This window comes from Desmodus rotundus, chromosome 3 (assembly GCF_022682495.2).
Source record: "Desmodus rotundus isolate HL8 chromosome 3, HLdesRot8A.1, whole genome shotgun sequence".
In the NCBI taxonomy this organism is placed as follows: domain Eukaryota; kingdom Metazoa; phylum Chordata; class Mammalia; order Chiroptera; family Phyllostomidae; genus Desmodus; species Desmodus rotundus.
Window position 1 is genome coordinate 101,594,443 of NC_071389.1, and position 19,279 is coordinate 101,613,721.

Below are 19,279 nucleotides of genomic sequence, written 5' to 3' on the forward strand. Positions count from 1 at the left end.
ATAAATAAATATTTTTAAATAAATAAATAAATGTTTTAAAAATAAACATTTTAAAAAATAAATGTTTTATTTAAAAATGCTTATTTTATTTAAAATATTTAAAAATAAATATTGTTTAAAAAATAAATAAATGTTTAACAAAATAAAATAAAAGTCATTGACTTGTACCAATGAAAATAAGACTGGTATAGATGGACTTCTGGACCTCATGCTGGAACAGGTGTGGGGAAGTGGGCAGAAGCACAGAAAGCTATCAGGAAGGTGAGTCCAGATGACCTTTATGAGAAGTCATTAGGCAGTATGTTGCAGACTTTAAAAAAACTATACATTCCCTTGATTCGGCAACCCTACTTCCCTAAAGGGAATAATTGGACAAATGAGATAAGACGTATCTATGACAACAGCCACTACAGGGTTATTTATATACTCTAAAAACTGGAAAGGATTTATATATAACACTAGTTTAAAATGTTATGGAACATCCATAAAATGGAATGGAATACAGTACAAAAATATAAATAATTTTGTAGATCTACATTGCTTGACATGGAGACATATGTCATATATATGACATATTCCTAAATTTAAGCTGTTATTTACAAAAAAACAAGAAAGAAACAACCAACCAAAATGAGGTCATGTGTTCAGCCAAATCACCAGAACAAGACTCCATGCCTAATGTAATGCAGTTTCAGCCCCTCCCAGGAGTGGGATTTTAAGCCAGTCTGGAATTCCCTGGTCAACACTAATGAGGTCATCTGCCTGATAAAGACCCTCTGCCCTCTGCTATGAAAAGGTGATGTTGCCTGAAATAATTCACTCGTAACTTCTTAGTTCCACTCTTTCTACCTATGAAAACCTTCCATTTTGTACAATTCCTAGGAGGACCTTTCTAGTTACTGGATAAAGTGCTCCCTGGTTCATGAATCATTTAATCGAGAAACCATGTAACATAATTGTACATATAGTAGAAACTCATTTTTGTTTTTAAAAAAGACATTTAAAAATATACACTTCTGGAAGACTGTTTAGAAATATTAAGGTATTAAGGGTGTCACCTCCCCTCCACTAAACGTGTTGTCCCACTCTGTGTGTTGGTGAGAGCTGTGGGAGTCTGACCTGGATTGCCACAGGAGCTCTCTGGCATGTCTCAGAGCCTCCCTTGGCCCCTCCAGTCTTGTTATCCACTAGCAGCCAGAGGGAACCTTGGCAGCTTGGACCCCTCAATCCCTTTCTCACCCTCCAATGATGTCCCATCACATATAGAATAATATGTGACCTCATCTACCTCTCATTTCTCTGTTTTTCCCCGGGGCAAGAGCCTCTTGCTGTTCCTTGAACACACCAGGCAGATGTTTTTCTCACAAATGTTCACATGGCTCATCCTCTCCTTTCCTTCAAGTTTCTTCCTTCAACTATTATCTCCTCAGAGAAACATTTTCCAACCTCCCTAAACCCTCCTGCCCTTATCCAGACACTTGCTCCCTCACCTGCTCCATTGTCTTCCCAGTCTTTACTTCTTTCTGAGTTTTTACTGCTTGCCTATTAAAAAGGGCCAAGGCTTTGTCTGTCTGCTCCGTGCCCTTCCCCTGGGTTCAGTACAGCACCTGCTGTATCAGTGATGATGTCCTGAATGAATAAATGAATGAAGATGGGCAAAAATATCTCTGGTCACAGGCTCACTGGTAACATTAATATTTCTCCCTTTACTTTTTTACATTTTCTGACATGTTTTACAATGGACATATAATACCATTACAAACAAGAAAATTAAACAAAGTTTGTATTAGTTTCCTAAGGCTGCAGTAACAAAGTAACACCATCACAGACTGAGTAAACAGCAGAAATTTCTCTTCTCATGGTCCTGAAGGCTGGAAGTCTGAGATGAAGGTGTCCACGAGGCTGGTTCCTTTGGAGGCTATGAGGAGAATCTGTTCCAGCCTTTCCCCAAGCATCTGGTGGTTTCTGGCAATCTTTGATGTTTCTTCGCTTGTAGCAACATCACCCCAATCTCTGTCTTCATATTCACACAACATTCTCCATGTGTGCGTGTCTGTGTCCAAATTTCCCCTTTTGTAAGGAACGTCAGTCATGTTGGATTAGGGTCCACCCTAGTGACTTCATTGTAACCACCTACTCTGTAAAGACCCTGTTTTCTTATTTAGTCATATTCTGAGGTCCTGGGGGTTAGGTCTCCAACAGATCTTTTTGGGGAGACAAGTAACCCATAACAAAAGTATTTCCTTAAACAGAAAAAATGATGATTTTCTGAAATATAATGTCAGAAACATGTGGAATTTTTTTTTTAACGTGGAATTTTAAACCTCCTCTCCTGTGATGATGTCTTGGTGTCTCACAAACAGAATCTACCTCAGCCACCGCCTCCCAGCACCACAGGAGGGGCCTCCTTTGGAAGTGCTCTCAGCCTCATTATTACTTCTGGGGCATCTTTTTTCTTCTTTAAAGTTTATTTTTGTATCCTGTTGTTAAATGAAATGCAACCTCCCCCTGTGAAGAGCGGAAGGAATAGTTGGGGCGGGGGGGGGGGGGGGGGGGGGGCGAGTTGTCAGAAAAGCTAGAATTTTGGCCTGGTCTCTTTCACAACATTCTCTCTTGTGCTTTTTATGCTTGCTTGTGCTGTGCTAATTACGGGACTTGGTTTTTGTGAGATGCCCTGTGGGCTCTGCCAGGTCTCCCACTGCGGCAGAAGAGCAGGCGTGCCTAGTCCTTTTTGCCCCGCACTGTTGGCATGTGCACATCCCACTTGTCCACACTACCTGCCAGGCAGGCCTTGATGCTGCCTGGAGTCATTAGAGCCTTCCGCCCATCATCTTTGATTCTGATCTACAGGCAAATCCTTCCCAGGAGGTGTGGGGGGCGGGGGTTGGAAGTGGGACACAAATTAGAATAAAAGGGGAGAAAAGCTAAACTTAGGGTGGGTGCCAGAGCCTGCCAGTGAGATTGGCAGAATAAGCAAGGTTTTCTGGGAGAGACTCAGAGGAGATGTATGTGGGATATTTCAGCGAACCAACTGGGTGGTGTGGGCTACCTGCTCACATACTTTCCCCTCCCCATCTTGGCAGAGTCCTTTGTCCAAACATCTCAATTTTATTCATTTATTCACTGATAACAGTCACTTTTGCTACAGCAGCAGCACCATTCCCGCAACAGTGAGTTTCCTTGAAGCCAGGTATCATACTCAACATGTTACATGGATTCAAAATATTTTGTTACATGTTACAAAATATTGTGGAAGGCTCACAAAAACCTTACTAAGTACATGGCACTGTTTTTTAGGATTGGAGACTCACTGCACTCCTCCCTGGGGCACAGGCATGCAGAGAGCAGGGCCTGGCAGTGTGTCCAGGACACAGCTCCTCTTGGAACCCTTGCAAACTCTTTACCAGGCAAGCTGGGCTCAGCAGCTTGCCCGATGGCCTGAGTTGGGCTCCCATCTAGCCCTGATGCAGCCTCTCCCCACACCCCCCCCCCGGCCCCCAGCATCAGGGCTCCCCAGGCCAGGCTTCAGGAGAAACGCTCAGCAACAGAAGTCTTGCTCACCTAAAAGTGTATGTATCAGGCACTAGTCAGAGAGCCCCAGGGCTGCCTTGAAACACACTTTTTTTCTTATGCCTTTAAAAGATTCTTTCACTTTCTAGAAAATATACTGTATATGTTACTGAACTCTGGTTCATGTTCTCAGTGCTTTGAAAAGCCAACACTTAAAGTGTCAGAGTTTGGAGTAAGGAAGGGTTTATGATTGAGAAGATGCTGACCAATAAGATGGGAGAACTAATGGGCCTCAAACCCATTTCGCTTTCTGGTCCAGGCCAAGGGTTTATAAGGGGTTGGGGAGACATGTAGGCAGAAGCGCTGGTGGTAAAGTGGCAGTAGCAGCAGATCCTTCTGGACAACAGACCCTTGGCTTCTGAAAGAGTTCTGGTGTTCAAGTTCCAGTCGTGTTTGGTTCTTTGGGTCTATGGGGGTGGGGTGAGGCTTTGGTTCTAGAGGCAGCTGGAGGTCAAAATTCTTTCCAATGAGCATGCTTCTCTGCATGACTTGTGGCTTTGGTCTGTTGTCTCTAAAAAACAACTCAGTATCTTGTCAAACAGGATAGAACCATTTAGAGCCGGTTCTTGGGACACAGAAACACATACACACACACACACAGATGTTTTCCTTGAAATTGCCCATACTTGCATATTAACATTGTCCATCTTAAACAGAGAAGACTGGGGTCTGGCACAGGTCCACATGTTAGTCACCTCTTATGTTTTAAATCCGCCTAGAGCCACATGATGCTCTAGGCACCCTTGGGTTTTGATGCCAGATAAACTGGAGGTGACCCCTTACTCCCTCACCTCTGGTCCCTGAAGCCTCAGACCCTCCCTCACAAGTTATGGCATCAAGATGCAAAGTGCCTGGCCTCTAGTCAGTGCCCAATAAACAGAGGCTCCTTAAAGGAGCCTCCAGCCTGGAAGAAGACCTGAGAAATATAACTTTCCCATTTACAGTGATTATGCTTGTGTACTGAGCGCAAATGGTATTCATTTATACCTCAAATAAGAAAACATGAATTAAAAAAAATACCAAATGTCATATTTTCTTAAGACCTCATGTATAGAATGATTACTAGTTGGACTTATTTTTTAAGCCCTCTCATTATAATTATTTCTTTAATTTTTTTCTTATTTCTTATTAAACTAGCACATATTAATTGTAGAAAATTCAGAAAAAAGCCCTGGCTGGTGTGGCTCAGTGGGCTGAGTGCCAGCATGCAAATCAAAGGGTTGCCAGTTCAATTCCCAGTCAGGGCAAACACCTGGGTTGTCGCCAGGTCCCCAGAAGGGGGCATTCGAAAGGCAACAACACATTGATGTTTCTCTCCCTCTCTTTCTCCTTCCTTTCCTCTCTCTGAAAATAAAATAAATAAAATCTTTAAAAAGAAAAAAGAAAAATCAGAGAAAACGTCAGAGTGAGAGGAGAAAAAATTTAAATGATCTATAACCCTGTCTGGCAGTGATTATCACTGTGACTATTTGGGTGTTTTTCATTCATTTTATGTGGAAATATCTGTATATATCCATATTTATGTAGGTAGATAGATAGATAGATGGATAGATGGATAGATATGGAATAACACTGTAACATTTGTTGATAATCTCCTTTCTAAAAACATTTCAACAAGTATAACATACTACAGAAAAATGCACAAATCTAGCAACCTCCTTTTTCATTCAATATATAACAAACATCCTAACATAACATTGTCTTCTATGTCATAATGATTCATAATTTTTCAGTATTCCATTTTGCTCTGTGATTGCCTGAGTTCAGACAACTTTCACATGAATTTCAGTTTCTAAATGGGACTCTTATTTCAAGGTCCTGCACATTCTTCTAGGCCATCTATGTAAACTCCTAGGCCATAGGATCACCTATATCAGCATCCTGGGACTCTTGATAAAAATACTTGAGTTCCAACCTCAGTTGTCCTGATAAAAGTGTCAGAATTTGGGGTCCAGGTATCTTTTTTTTTTAATGTATTAAATTTTAGAGTAACAGAAGAAGGGAGGGAGGGAGGGGGGGGAGAGAGAGAGAGAGAGAGAGAGACATTAATTTATCGTTCCACTTATTTATGCATTCATTGGTTGATTCTTGTGTATGCCCTGACCAGGGATCAAACCCACAACCTTGGTGTATAAGGATGATGCTCTAACCAAGTGAGTACCCAGCCATTTATCTTCATTTTAAATAATCCTATCTGCAAAGTTTTCATGGGTGCTATAGCCCTTTTATCATTTTAACCTTCTTCCCTGGGGATTCATCGTTAGGAATGAGTAAGGAAGTAACCCTGCTTGCTTTCGTGGTCCTCAGTGATACTGAGATTGTAGGGTTTCTGCTTTCTGGGAGGTCATGTGGGGATAAGTCATCTTAGGGGAGAAAGACCAGGCACTGTCACATATAGGGAACCGACCTGCCTGGCAATGGCAAATGTAGCTCAGCCCTATGAGAATGCTTATAGGCGCACTGTGGCACGCAGGATGCCAAACCCATGGATTGTTTCTCCTGTGGGAAACCAGGCCTGCATTATACCTAGGCTGCTTTATGACTTACTCTTGCTAAAACTCCATCACCCAGAGTTCCTCAAGTTTATGCTAATTCTCCCAAGGATTGAAGGTAACCAGACCAATTACTCTTATCATTCCCTCGCATTTGCAGCATCTTTTCCTTGTTAATCTGTAAGAAGTAATCAGTAACATCCTTTCCATTGCTATCTGTAAAAAGTAATTACCTAAAGCAAACCTAAGTATAATGAATGAAAATCTTCTTTGATGTATGCTATTAGTAAGTCAATAAAAGCCTGTCAAGGCAAGGGTAAGGGTGTTCTCCTCTTGAGAGAGTGGCCATGCTGTCCCTTTTTCTCCGCAGGACTCGGTAGTCTGTATGAATTTGTCTCGTCTCAGCCACAACACCGCAGACACTGCAGGCTGATGTCCGCATCATCACACACTCACAGTATTGCTGGGCAAGCCACTTTACTTCAAAGAGACTTCATTTTCTCATTTAAAAATTTTGATAGTGAAAATAATTATCACATAGTGCTGTTATAGGACCATATGAGATGACATCTGCAAAAGTCTTTGCACACCAAAACCTGCTCTCATCAACATCAACATCATCATCATCAACAGCTCAACTCTTGAAGGGAGAACCAAGATGGCGGCGTAGGTAGACACACTGCGCCTCCTCGCACAGCCAGAACTGACAGAAAATCGAACGGAAAGGAAGTCCACACCAAGGAAATGAAAAATAAACATTCATCCAGACCGGTAGGAGGGGCGGAGACGGGCACAGGGGTGGAGAGGACTCGCGTGGCTGTGGCGGGACCGAGACGGGCGGAGTGTGGAACGAACGGCGCAGGCAGTCCGAGCACTAGCAGACCTTGCAGCCCCACATTTGCGCACAGATAAACCGGAACAGTGGGGAGCAAAGCAGACCTCGCAGCCCAGGCCTCCAGCGCGGGGAAATAAAGCCTCAGACCTTTGAGTAAAAACACCCATGGGGGTTGGGGCGGCAGCAGGAGAGACTCCCAGCCTCACAGGAGAGGTCATTGGAGAGACCCACAGGGGCCTAGAGTGTGCACAGGCCCACCCACTTGGGAACCAGCACCAGAGGGGCCCAGTTTGATTGTGGGTATGGGAGTGAAAGATTGAAATCCGGGAAGAGTGAGGCCGGCGCCATTGCTCCCTCTCGGCCCCTCCCCCACGTACAGCGTCACAGCGCAGCGACCAGCATTACCCCGTCCAGGTGAACACCTAAGGCTCCGCCCCTTAAAGTAACAGACACACCAAGACAAAAAAAAAAAAAATGGCCCAAATGACAGAACACTTCAAAGCTCCAGAAAAAATACAACTAAGCAATGAAGAGATAGCCAACCTATCAGATGCACAGTTCAAAACACTGGTTATCAACATGCTCACAGAAATGGTTGAATCTGTTCGAAAACCAGATGAAAAAATGAAGGCTATGCTAAGAGAAACAAAGGAAAATGTACAGGGAACCAATAGTGAGGCGAAGGAAACTGAGAGTCAAATCAACGGTGTGGACCAGAAGGAAGAAAGAAACATCCAACCAGAAAAGAATGAAGAAACAAGAATTCGGAAAAATGAGGAGAGGCTTAGGAACCTCCAGGACATCTTGAAACATTCCAACATCCGAATTATAGGGGTGGCAGAAGGAGAAGAGGAAGAACAAAATGTTGAAAACTTATTTGAACAAATAATGAAGGAGAACTTCACCAATCTGGCAAAGGAAATAGACTTCCAGGAAGTCCAGGAAGCTCAGAGAGTCCCAAAGAAGCTGGACCCAAGGAGGAACACACCAAGGCACATCATAATTACATTACCCAAGATTAAACGCAAGGACTTACATCCAAGATTACTGTATCCAGCAAAGCTATCATTTAGAATGGAAGGGAAGATAAAGTGCTTCTCAGATAAGGTCAAGTTAAAGAAGTTCATCATCACCAAGCCCTTATTATATGAAATGTTAAAGGGAGTTACCTAAGAAAAAGAAGATCAAAAATAGGAACAGTAAAAATGACAGCAAACTCACAGTTATTAACAACCACACCTAAAACAAAAACAAGAGCAAACTAGGCAAACAACTAGAACAGGAACAGAACCATGGAGATGGAGATCACATGGAGGGTTGTCAATAGGGGAGTGGGAGGGGGAGAAGGGGGGAAAGGTACAGAGAATAAGTAGCATAGATGATAGGTGGAAAATAGGGGGAGGGTAAGAATAGTGTAGGAAATGTAGAAGCCAAAGAACTTATAGGTATGACCCATGGACATGAACTATAGGGGGGAAATGTGGGAGGGAGGGGGTGGGCAGGATGGAGTGGAGTGAGGGGGGGAAATGGGACAACTGTAATAGCATAATCAATAAATATATTTTTTAAAAAAGTAAAAACAACAGCTCAACTATTACCCTCTCAGCCACAGTGTCCTAGTTAATGGTTACTTCTATACCTATGATGTCCGACTCAGTAGCCACTAGCCACATAGAAGATGGATGAATGGATGGATGGATATGTGATAAAACGAATGTAGGAAAACATTAATGGTAGGAACAAGGTCCGTGGTTTTACTTTTTTAAAAAAATATATTTTATTGGTTATACTATTACAGTTTTCCCATTTCACCCCTTTATTCCCTTCCGCCCTGCACATCCCCTCCCACCCGCATTCCCCACCTTTAGTTCATGTCCATGGGTCATACTTATAAGTTCTTTGGCTTCTACATTTCCTACACTATTCTTACCCTCCCCCTGTCTATTTTGCACCTATCATCTATGCTACTTATTCTCTGTACCTTTCCCCCCTTCTCCCCCTCCCACTCCCCTATTGACAACCCTCCATGTGAGCTCCATTTCTGTGGTCCTGTTCCTGTTCTAGTTGTTTGCCTAGTTTGCTCTTGTTTTTGTTTTAGGTGTGGTTGTTAATAACTGTGAGTTTGCTGTCATTTTTACTGTTCCTATTTTTGATCTTCTTTTTCTTAGGTGAGTCCCTTTAACATTTCATATTATAAGGGCTTGGTGATGATGAACTCCTTTAACTTGACCTTATCTGAGAAGCACTTTATCTTCCCTTCCATTCTAAATGGTAGCTTTGCTGGATACAGTAATCTTGGATGTAGGTCCTTGCCTTTTATGACTTGGAATACTTCTTGCCAGCCCCTTCTTGCTTGTAAAGTCTCTTTGGAGAAATCAGCTGACAGTCTAATGGGAACTCTTTTGTAGATAACTGTCTCCTTTTCTCTTGCTGCTTCTAAGATTTTCTCCTGTTTAATCTTAGGTAATGTAATTATGATGTGCCTGGTGTGTTCCTCCTTGGGTCCAGCTTCTTTGGGACTCTCTGAGCTTCCTGGACTTCCTGGAAGTCTATTTCCTTTGCCAGATTGGTGAAGTTCTCCTTCATTATTTGTTCAAATAAGATTTCAATATTTTGTTCTTCCTGTTCTACTTCTGGCACCCCTATAATTCGGATGTAGGAACGTTTCAAGATGCCCTGGAGGTTCCTAAGCCTCTCCTCAATTTTCCAAATTCTTATTTCTTCATTCTTTTCTGGTTGGATGTTTCTTTCTTCCTTCAGGTCCACACCATTGATCTGAGTCCCAGTTTCCTTCGCATCACTATTGGTTCCCTGTTCATTTTCCTTTGTTTCTCTTAGCATAGGCTTCATTTTTTCATCTGGTTTTCGAACAAATTCAACCAATTCTGTGAGCATGTTGATAACCAGTGTTTTGAACTGTGCATCCAATAGGTTGGCTATCTTTTCCTCACTTAGTTGTATTTTTTCTGGAGCTTTGAAGTGTTCTGTCATTTGGGCCATTTTTTGGGGGGGGCGGTCTTGGCGCCTCTGTTACTTAAAAGGGCAGAGCCTTTGGTGTTCCCCGGGGCGGGGTAACGCTGATCACTGTGCTGTGATGCTGTACATGGGGGAGGGGCCGAGAGGGAGCAATGGTGCTGCTCCACTCTCCATCGGATTTCAGTCACGCCCTCTGCTACCCACAATCAAACTGGGCCCCTCTGGTGCTGGTTCCCGAGTGGGTGGGCTTGTGCACACCCTAGGCCCCTGTGGGTCTCTCCTACGACCTCTCCTTTGAGGCTGGGAGTCTCTCCTGCTGCCGCCCCAACCCCCAGGGGCCTTTTCAATCAGAGGTTTGAGGCTTTATTTCCCCCGCGCTGGAGCCCTGCGTTGTGGGGTCTGCTTTGCTCCCGCCATTTGTCCGGTTTATTTGTGCTCGAATGTGGGGCTGCGGCGTGCTACCCGCCACTCTGCCTGCCCCGTTCTCCGCCACTCTCAGTCCAGCCCTCTCGGTTTATCTGCACGAATGTGGGGCCGTAGGGTCTGCCAGTGGTCAGACTGTCTGCCCTGTTCATCCCACACTCCGCCAGTCTCGGTCCCGCCACGGCCACGCGTGTCCTCTCCGCCCGGCTGCCCGTCTCTGCCCCTCCTACCGGTCTGGATGAATGTTCATTTTTTTATTTCCTTGGTGTCGGACTTCCTTGCCGTTCAATTTTCTGTCAGTTCTGGTTTTGTGAGTAGGTGCAGTGTGTCTACCTACGCCGCCATCTTGGTTCTCCCCCCACCCCCCGTCTATTTTCTACCCACCATTTATGCTACTTATTCTCTGCACCGTTTCCCCCTTTCTCCCCCTCCCACTCCCCTGATGATAACCCTCCATGTCATCTCCATTTCTGTGATTCTGTCCTGTTTCACTTGTTTGCTTAGTTTTTGTTTTTTTCGGTTTGGTTTTAATAACTGTTTGTTGTCATTTTACTCTTCATAGTTTTTATCTTCTTTTTCTTAAATAAGTCCCTTTAACATTTCATATAATAAGGGCTTGGTGATGATGAACTCCTTGACCTTGACCTTATCTGGGAAGCACTTTATCTTCCCTTCCATTCTGAATGATAGCTTTGCTGGATACAGTAATCTTGGATGTAGGTCCTTGCCTTTAGTGACTTTGAACACTTCTTTCCAGCCCCTTCTTGCCTGTAAGGTCTCTTTTGAGAAATCAGCTGACAGTGTTATGGGAACTCCTTTATAGGCAACTGTCTCCTTCTCTTTTGCTGCTTTTAAGATTCTCTCCTTATCTTTCATCTTGGGTAATGTAATTATGATGTGCCTTGGTGTGTTCCTCCTTGGGTCCAACTACTCTGTGACTCTCTGAGCTTCCTGGACTTCTTGGAAGTCTATTTCCTTTGCCAGAGTAGGGAAGTTTTCCTTCATTATGTTTTCAAATAAGTTTTCAATTTTTTGCTCTTTCCCTTCTCCTTCTGGCATCCCTATGATTCAGATGTTGGAATATTTAAAGATGTCCTGGAGGTTCCTAAGCTTCTCCTCATGTTTTTGAATTCTTGTTTCTTCATTCTTTTCTGGTTGAATATTTCTTTCTTCCACTCCAGACTATTGATTTGAGTCCTGGTTTCCTCCCCATCACTGTTGGTTCCCTGTACATTTTCCTTTATTTCACTTTTCATAGCCTTCATTTTTTCCTCCAATACGCAACCATATTCAACAAATTCTGTGAGCATCCTAATTATCAGTGTTTTGAACTGTGTATCTGATAGGTTGGCTATCTCTTCATTGCTTAGTTGTATTTTTTCTGGAGCTTTGATCTGTTCTTTCATTTGGGCCATTTTTTTTGTCTAGGTGCACCTGTTATATAATAAGGGATGGAGCCTTAGGTGTTCACCAGGGTGAAGCAACCCATGCTGCTGCTGCGTTGTGATGCTGTGTGTGGGGAAGGGGTCAGAGAGGGAACAGTGCTGCTTGCTCCGCTCTTCGTTGGTTTTCAGTCATTCCCCAACTACCCGCAATCAAATTGGGCCCTTCTGGTGTTGATTCCTGAGGAGGTGGGTTTGTACATTCTAGGACCCTGTGGATCTCTCCAATGAACTCTCCTGTGAGTTTGGGAGTTTCTGCCACTGCTGCCTCAACCCCCACAGGCGTTTTCAGTTAGAAGCTTTGAGGCTTTATTTCTCTGCGCTGGAGCCCTGGGTTGTGGGGTCTGTCTTGCTCCCCAGTTGTTCCTTCCTGTTTATCTGCACTCAAATGTGGGACCACCCAGTACAGAAGTTGCCGCCTCACCTGCTCCACCAGCCACTGCCTTGCCACAAGTCCTCTCCATCTGGCTACCTATCTCCACTCCTCCTCCTGGTCTGGATGAATGTTTTTTCTTTAACTCCTTGGTTGTCGGGTTCCATACAGTTCAACTTTCTGTCAGTTCTGGTTGTTTTTTGTTTTTAAATTTGTTGTTGTCCTTCCTTTGATTGTGTGAGGAAGCACAATATGTCTACCTATGTCTCCATCTTGGCCAGAAGTCAGTCTGTGATTTTGAAGTGATGTGCAGAAACCAACAGAATCAGCACCACCTAGAAACTTGTTAGAAATGCACATTTTCAGGCCAGACACCCGGAATCAGAAACTAGGAGAGTGAAGCCCATCCATGTGTGTTTAAATAAGCCCTGGAGGAGATTGTGATGCACACAAATATTTGGAACCATTGATAGAGATGGTGGTATGTAAGTGTTCATTGTACAATTCTCTGAAGTTTTCTGTATGTTTGAACATTTTCATAACAAAATGTTGCAGTGGAAAGTCTAGGAGTGGTCAGTGAGTATTCTGTCAGGATGGTTATTGTTTTCCCTTCTGCTATCCATGTCTCTATCAGCAACCTAGGCTTTTCTAATCATACTGGCTGTTGAAAATGGGTAAAAATGGGGTCTTGTTATTTAGCATGACAAATTCCCAAAATGGGCTCTTGTTGGTAAAATTAAAGGTACTCAAGTATGTATTGGTTAAAACAGTTTAGGCATTTTTCACCCTTGCAAGACCAAGATTTAAGAATTTGGAGAACTCTAGCCTGTGGCCTTAAGGTTGGGCCTGAGGTTTGATGGCCTCTCAGCCTTTTCAAGCCTTGGCATCTCAGGAATGTTGCATCTGTGGTGTCTGGGCAGAGAGGTGGAACTTCTCTGAGCTTCCAGAATCAGTTGTATGAAGTATTTTGTGCTTGCTCTGCTAATGAATGCCTAATAAATGCTGTGTGTGTTTGAATTCAGTTTGAGGCTCACTCTCTTTTTAAAAAAAAAAATATTTTGTACTTAAAAAAAAAGATTTTATTTATTTATTTTTAGAGAGAGGAGAAGAGAAGAAGAAAGAGAGGGAGAGGAACATTAATGTGTGGTTGCCTCTTGCACGCCCCCACTGGGGACCCAGTCTGCAACCTAGGCATGTGCCCTGACTGGGAGTCCAACCAGTGACACTTTGGTTGGCAGGACAGTGCTCAATCCACTGGGCCACACCAGCCAGGGCAAGGCTCACTTTTGTTATAAACCCAGTGGTGAGATGTGGGAAAGTAGCTAAACCTAACCACTTTCAAATACTGTGGCAGCTATTATGACCTGTCTGAGTCAACTGAAGAGCTGTGAATCATCAAATTAACTCAGGTCTCTTATACAGCAGAGGGCAGTGGGTTAGGTACGCAACTTGTTCTGGAAGATTCGTGAGGTCACCTCACCAGAAGCCTAGCTGTTTACCACCAGGACTTTGAAATTACTCTTTATTATTCATTGTAGTGAAGAAATGCATGGCTTTTGGACTTTTTTTGATGTCTGGTTAGGCCTCCTTACAACCTTTTTTTGTTGGCTAGATTTCTTTTTCCCCAAATTTGAAAATATGTACTGGCTGAAAGACATTTACTGACTACTCCAGAAAATTTATTCCATAGAGAAAGAAAGCTAAAGATGTGATGTATTGAATCCTATATTAAGCCTTTGACTAGGCTGCCCCTGAGGATAGGGAATACTAGTTCAGGGTGCTTCACTTGAAATTCAGAGATCCCTGCACAAGTCTGTGGATAGAAATCAAGGGGCTTGTGAACGTGGGTGGGGAAAGTCACCTCTTTACTTTCTCTAGCTTATAACTGAAATTAACATTCCCTTTCATTTTAAACATAGGCAGCAATCCCTGCAACACTGTCTCCAAGAGAAGTCACAAATATTTTCAGATCACTTTACAATTGTTATATTCTTGAAACACGATTTATGGGTGCCCCTACTTCAAAACTATGGAAGTTGTTAACTCTGCCATTAGATCTTTTTTAAAAATCCTCACCCGAAGTTATATTTATTGATTTTAGAGAGAGAGGGGCCGGGTGGGGTGGAGGGGGGAGAGAGAGAGAGAGAGAGGGAGAGAAACATCAATGTGAAAGAGAAATACCCATTAGTTGAATCCCTATATCAGGAATTGAACCCACAACCTAGGTATGTGCCCTGCCAGGATGGAACCAGCAACCTTTAGGTGCATGGGACAATGTTCCAACCAACTGAGGAAACTGGCAGGGCTGCCATTAGATCTTAATGCACAAATAAAGAAACATACTATATTACTATAGCACCAGATTTTAAAATAATATATCACTGTACTTTAATAAAACTGGTTTCCATTGTAGTCATATGTATTTTATTCTGCATTAGAAAATATCCTGAGAAGAGGTCCACAGGCATCCCCTGATTGTTAAAGAGGTTCATGGCTTGAAAATCATTTTAAAATCCTGCTTAGCAAGATTGAGAGATTTTCCACTGAAACTTATTTCTGAAATTTAGGAGGGTTTGGAATCCCACTTCCTGGTGCCTGGCCAGTTCGACTTGAGTCTGAACTCAGATCACTTGCTGAGGAAGCTGACACAGGAGGAGGCATCTGCACGGCCTTTTCTGTCACTGCCCTCCCATTCCACGTCCTCCCATCTGGGCCTAGGGGTCCACTGGTACTTTTTTGTTACATTGACAGCCTTTGCCTCAATGTTTCTTTCTCCCTTCCTCTGTCTCTAGAAGCAATGAAAAAAAATGTCCTCAAGTGAAGATAAAAACAATTAATTAACTAATTTTTAATAGCTATTTGGGACCAACTGATTCAGGCAGAAGCCCAAATAGTGTTCAATTAGGACACAGAGGCAAGGGTGGGAACAATTTCATCCATAGAAGCAAGGCATCACTATGGTGCAGAAATGCTAACATAGTGACACTAATTCTACAAAAAAAATTTTAAATATATTCATTAATTAGGGAGAGACAGCGAGAGAAACATCGATGTGAGAAACATTGATTGGTTGCCTCCCATACATGCCCCAACTGGAGAATGAACCCAAAACCTAGGTATGTGCTCTGACCAAGAATTGAAGCCCCAACCTTTTGGTTTACAGGGCTATGCTCCAACCAACTGAGTGACACCAGCCAAGACAGTGATGTTAATTCTAAACAATCTTTTTGATTTTCAGTTGGGTAATCATCAGTCCAATAGTCATAATTTCTGCTTTCTTATCTTTACAAAGAGATCTTTGAGACACAAAGTTGCAGCATAAGATGTGCAGGGAAGTTTCTCTGGGATAGCAGCTCTGGATCCACTTTAAAGGGGCTCCATTTGCATATTTTTTGACCTCATTAAACACAAAGGGTTCCACTCAAATGACTTTGCAGTTTCCCAACCCTTTTCTGCCACTGCAGTCTGTGAACATACTAAGAAGGCAAAGGATGAATTGGAGCCCAGAGCTGCCAGGACCAGGACCCATGCAGCCCTTCCAGCCTGAACCTCCAGCTCCCTTCTTATGTCCATTTCCAATTTCTCAAAATGAGAGTTTATTGCTATTGTTAACATTTTCCGATTAACAAAGGCAACAGAAAAAAATCAGAAAATATAGGTAAGCAAAAAATAAAAATGCAGTTACCATTTTAAAAACATTCCTACTTCATTTCCTGATTCCTTAAGCCCTCAGAGCCAGCTGCCTGCCATTTGCCCATATGTTCTGACTCCAGACATGGTCTTAGTTCAGTCTCCTCTAGCTTTTAGCCTGTGTTCACTCTTTCTTGGAAAAATTTTTATAGAAGGAATGGTTTCTTTTCTGCCTTATTGATTGAACACACTGTACCTTGCTTTCATCTCTTATTTAATTTCAGTATGGATCAAATTTAATTCAGCAACATGAATGGAGTGTCTATATATACATACCTGGTGAAAGGCACTTGACTCATTTTAGCTATTTTCAGAGAAAAATTTGAGTGGCTAAAATGCTTTTTGTAATGAATGTACTAAGTAAGAATCAGTAATGATCACGATACTGGAGTTTAAGAGCTGTGGGGTTCCTCCACTCAGGAACAGTCTGATGGGGGAGGTCATCATCTTTCAGGAAAGCCAAGGTGCTGGCTTCCCTTCTTGTGAGGAGGCTGAGGAGATGTAAATAGGGCTGAATCTGGCTTCAAAATACCTCCCTACACTTCCTACCAGCAGAAGGGTTATTTGAGCCAGTGCATAAAAAATTCAATTGATCTCCCGGTCAAGATGGTGGCATAGGCGGACATGGCTCGCCTCTTTGCACAACCACAACAAAATTACAAGTAAAATATAAAACAACCATCACTCAGGAAAGTCAGGAATTGATCTAAATGGAAGCCTGACAACTACGGAATTAAAGTAATCACATCCATCCAGACTGGTAGGAGGGGTGCAGACATGGAACAGGCTGATCCCACGTCCACGTGTGGTGGATGAAAATTCGGGAAGGGTATCTTGAGAGCAAGGCTCCACACCCGGCCCCCCAGCCCAGGGTTCCATTGCTAGGAAGATAAGTCCCCACTTTTTCTGGCTGCAACCAGCAGAGATTGAGTCGGTGGAAGAAACTGCTAGAGCCCCAAGCAGTTGCTCTTAAAGAACCCATGCACAGATTCACCTACTCAGACTCCCTCTGGGCTCTAGCACTTGGGTGGCAGCTTGAGGGGCACCAGTGGCATGCAGGGGAAGGCTGAAGTGTCTGGCATCAAGGTGAGCATACGCCATTGTCCCTTTTCTAGGCCCTCCCCTAACAGAGCCGGCAGACTGGTGCCACATCTGAGGTTCCAACAACCTAGCTAATACTGACTCACCTCAGAGATCCCCAGAGACTCCACCCTACCCAACTAGTGTACCCACCCGAGCTGCTTTTCCATGAGAATGGGTGGTCATAGTTCCTAAATCCTATCAAACAAGCAACAACTGGCCTCAGTGAGCCCTTGCAGCAGCCAGATTAGAGTCACAGTTTGGCTTCACCTGGGAATCTCCAATCACAGCACAAGTAGCAGCCATCTCAGATTGCTTTACAGCTCAGGCAGTGTATCCCAGGCAAAACACAGGTGGGGGCTGACCTTGGCCTGTACCACCTGGGAAACCCAAGGGCCAGCCTACCCAGTGGACAGCTCCAGACCACATTGGAGCACCACCACCCTGCCCCTGCACAGCTGATCCTCTCTGGAGGGTGGAGGTTGGTGGTCAGTGGTCACAACCAGTCCTTGCATCTCATTGGCTTGGGTGAGTCCCTCCCATTGATCTGCCAACAGCAACCAAGGCTCAGACTACATGAGGAGGGTGTACTCAGCCCATACAAAGGGCACACCTCGAGTACCCAGCTTCGGTGATAGGGGAGGTTGTGCCACGGGACCCTACAGGACACCTACTATAGTAGGCCAAGCTACCAGGACAGGGAGTCATAGCAGCTCTATCTAATACATAGAAACTAACATGGGGAGGCTGCCAAAATGAGGAGACAAAGAAACATGGCCCAAATGAAAGACCAGATCAAAACTCCAGAAAAAGAGCTAAATGAAATGGAGATGAGCAATCTATCAGATACAGAATTCAAAACGCTGGTTATAAGGATGCCCAAGGAACTTAGTGAGGACCTCAGCAGCATAAAAAAGACTCAGTCAGAAATGAAGGATACACTAATTGAAATAAAGAACAAATTACAGGGAAACAACAGTAGAGTGGATGAAGTCAAGAACCAAATCAATGATTTGAAACATAAGGAAGCAAAAAACAACCACTCAGAACAACAAGAGGAAAAAATAATCTCAAGACATGAGGATAGTATAAACAGCCTCTGGGGCAACTTCAAGAGGTCCAACATTTGCATCATAGGGGTGCCCAAAGGAGAAGAAAAAGAACAAGAAAGTGGAAATCAGTCTGGAAAAATAGTGAAAGAAATCTCCCCTAATTTTGTGAAGGAAATAGATGTGCAAGTCCAGGAAGCAGAGAGAGTCCCAATTATGATGGATGCAAAGAGGCCCACTCCAAGACACATCATAATTAAAAGGCCAAAGGTTAAAGATAAAGAGAGACTCTTAAAATCAGCAAGAGAAAACAAGTTGGTTGCCAGATGGGAGCAGGGATGGGATAAGAGGTGAAGAGGAAGGGGATTAAGAAGTACAAATAGGTAGTTACAGAATAGCCATGGGGCTGTAAAGCACAGTATAGGAAATAGAGGAGCCAAAGAACTTACACACAAGATCCATGGACATGAACAATTGTGGGGGCATTGCCTGAGGGAGTGGGGGGGGGGCTAGGTGGACAGGAGCAAAGGGGGAAAAATCAGGACAACTGTAATAGCCTAGTCAATAAAGTATAATTAAAAAAAATTTTAAAATACAATTGATTTTTATATATTGCTCTTATATGGTTTTACTTTGCTAACAAATTTATTAGACCTACTAGTTTTGTGTGTATATATTTTTTAAAGTCTTCTACATATAAAGTCCTGTCATCCATAAATAGAGATTTTACTTCTTCCTTTCTAAGCTAATGCATTTATTTTTTATCAGGTTTTTAAAAATTGTTGTTCGGTTACAGTTTTCTCCATTCTTCCCCCTGTTGCTCTCCCCTGCCCCATCCAACTTGTTCCCAAAGACAATCCTCCCCCATTGTTCTTGTTCATGGGTCCTTTGTACATGTTCCCCCATCATTCCCCCATTATTTTTTTTAATCCTCACCTGAGGATATTTTATTATTGATTTTAGTGAGAAAAGAGAGAGAGACACCAATGTAAGAGACATATTGATCTGTTGCCTTCTGTACATGCCCTGACCAGGGATTGAAACCACAACCTAGGTATATGCCCTGACTGGGGATCAAAGCCACAACTTTTTGGTATATGGGACAACGCTCCAACCAGCTGAGCCAGGGCATTTTTAAAAAATATCTTTATCGGCTTCCGGCCAAGATGGAGGTGTAGATATTCACACTGCGCCTCCTCGCCCAACCAAAAGGACAATAACAATTTAAAAACAAAATACAACCAGAACCGACAGAAAATCGAACCACATGGAAGTCTGATGACCAAAGAGATAAAGAAGAAACATTCATCCAGACCAGCAGGAGGTGCAGAGACAGGCAGCCGGGATGG